This window comes from Mastomys coucha, unplaced genomic scaffold (genome assembly GCF_008632895.1).
Source record: "Mastomys coucha isolate ucsf_1 unplaced genomic scaffold, UCSF_Mcou_1 pScaffold12, whole genome shotgun sequence".
NCBI lineage: Eukaryota > Metazoa > Chordata > Mammalia > Rodentia > Muridae > Mastomys > Mastomys coucha.
The window spans coordinates 73,290,789-73,293,267 of NW_022196894.1; positions in this window are offsets into that span (position 1 = coordinate 73,290,789).

The window sequence follows — 2,479 nt, forward strand, 5'->3', positions numbered from 1 at the left end:
TCTCCTGAATTCTAATAAATTCTAAAACCAAATACAGTTCATTCTCTGGACTGTGCTTCTTTCTACTGCTTCTTTCTCTATCTGTTTTCTTGCTGTTCAACTTCCCAAGATCCTTCTCTGACCTTCTGCTATCATTTGAGTGTCCCACAACGGTTTATATGTGAAAAGATTCAGATGTCTGCAGTGGTTTGAATATGCTTGGCCCAGTGAGTGATACAATTAGGAAGTATGGCCTTGTTGGAGGAAGTGTGTCACTGTGGGGTGGGTTTTGAGACCCACCTAGCTGCCTGGAAGACAGTCTTCTGGTTCCCCTCAGAACAAGATGTAAAACTCTCAGCTCCTCCAGCACCATGCCTCTTGGATGCTGCCATGCTTCCAACCATGATGATAATAAACTGATTTTCGGAACCTGTAAGCCAGCCCCAATTAAAAATTGTCCTTTATAAGAGTTGCCTTGGTCATAGTGTCTCTTCACAGCAATGGAAACCTGAACTGGGACAATGTCCCTGAAGGCTTTTATGTGCGGAGTTTGGTCCTTGATATGGCAGTAAAAGATGGTGCATGCAGTTGAGGGAATAAAGATTAAAGAAGGTCCAGTGTAGCCTGAAGGTGCACAAGATATTAAGGTAATTCTTTTATGAGCCTTTAGAAGTTCTTAAGTGCTCCTTGTTATAAAGCCTGAGCGGATCTCAGAAAACTTCTGATTTCTTGTAAGCATGTGACTGTTAGCCCCATACATTCCAGCTGCCTCATGGAGTCGTCTATTCCCCTCTTCAAACATCAAATTAGAGGGCACTTACTTTTTAATCTTTAAAAGTCTGAAACTTTTTCTCCCCCTACCTACTATACTCTCCTGGATCCTTTATCTATGTTTTCAAATACTCAAAAAACATTCTTGGGCCATTGAGATAGATTAACCTGACAACCTCAGTTTGATTCCCAGAACCCATGCAAAAAAGAGAGAAAAGATTCCAGAAAAATGTTCTCTGACCTTTACACACTGTGATGCATCTTTGCCTACACTTTCACACACACACACACACACACACACACACACACACACACACACACACGAGCACTAACACACCATATGTAAAAACACACAACACTATGAATGTTTTTAGAAAGACATTCTACTATATTACTGCCCACAGACATCACAGGCTAAGAGATAGATATATATATATATATTGACATGGACTGTATAATTGTACACAATTGGAGACTGATGTTAAAAGATCTGGGGTCCAGGTCTGGAGTTGCTGTATTTTCACTCTTGCAAACAGAATTGAGTAATAACGTCCCATCTAGGTCGGGAAGGACCATCTCCAGCTATGTAAAGTCTTGAGCGAGGACCATATTTAGCTTAGCTAATAACCGACAATCTCTCCTGGAATCTACTGGTGACCTGTGCAAAGACAGAACTTTGTTTATAGTCAAAGAATGATTTTAAAAATGAAAATGAAAACTATCTAGGATGTGCCATCTCTCTTCCCAAGGCTTGACACTGGCTATATTCAAAGAACCCAAACTCCATCTCCCCACCCCCCTAAACTCAAGCACAACACTGGCCTAAACTTAACTGTTCTGGGTTAGAGAAAGCCTGGAAGCACCTGGCTCCTTCGCTTTCTCTTCTGACTTGCCTTGATCTAAATGCCATGTAACTACCAGAGTTAAATGTTTCTCTCTTTCATTCCTTATATTTTTCTCCTATTTTCCTGACAATAAAAATGATGGAATAGTCTTTGTAAAACTCACTTAATATTGCACCCCCCAAGTTCAGTCATTTCTCTAATGGTTATAAGACAAAGTCCAAGCATAGGCTTTGCCATGGAGCCTGTCCGACAAGGCCTCCCCCGGGGCCCCTGGCTATCCCTGAGCTTGATGGCCACCCTCATCCCCTCAGGTCTGTTTGCTGAGTAAAGGAGGCCTGGTGAGACCATTTCCTGGGCCATGTGTTAGAATCCACTCTTGAGTGATATGACACATGTTGTTTCCAAGATTGTTGTGAGTAGGCTCTCTGGTGGTCAAGAGAGTGAATACACTCTGAAGTGCCAGTTGAGAAACACTTTATAGAATTTCGACTGTCTTTAGTTCTTGCAGAGCTTGGCAGGGAGTATGTGTCTAATTCCCTGAATCAAACACTTTACACTGGGGACTGGAAACAGAGATCTCCTACAGATGTAACCACTATACTTCAATATTATAGTATCCTACAATTACTGTGCCTACTATTGCATGCACACATGCTTATGTGCGCGCGCACACACACACACACAGAGAGAGAGAGAGAGAGAGAGAGAGAGAGAGAGAGAGAGAGAGGCTGAGACAGAGACAGAGACAAACAGAGACAGACAAAGAAAGAAAGACAGAAACAGATAGAAAGGGAGAGACAGAAAGATGCACAGAAAGAAACACAGAAACACAGAAAGAGGAGGGAGAGACAGACAGAGATAGTGACAGAGAGAGAGAGAGAGAG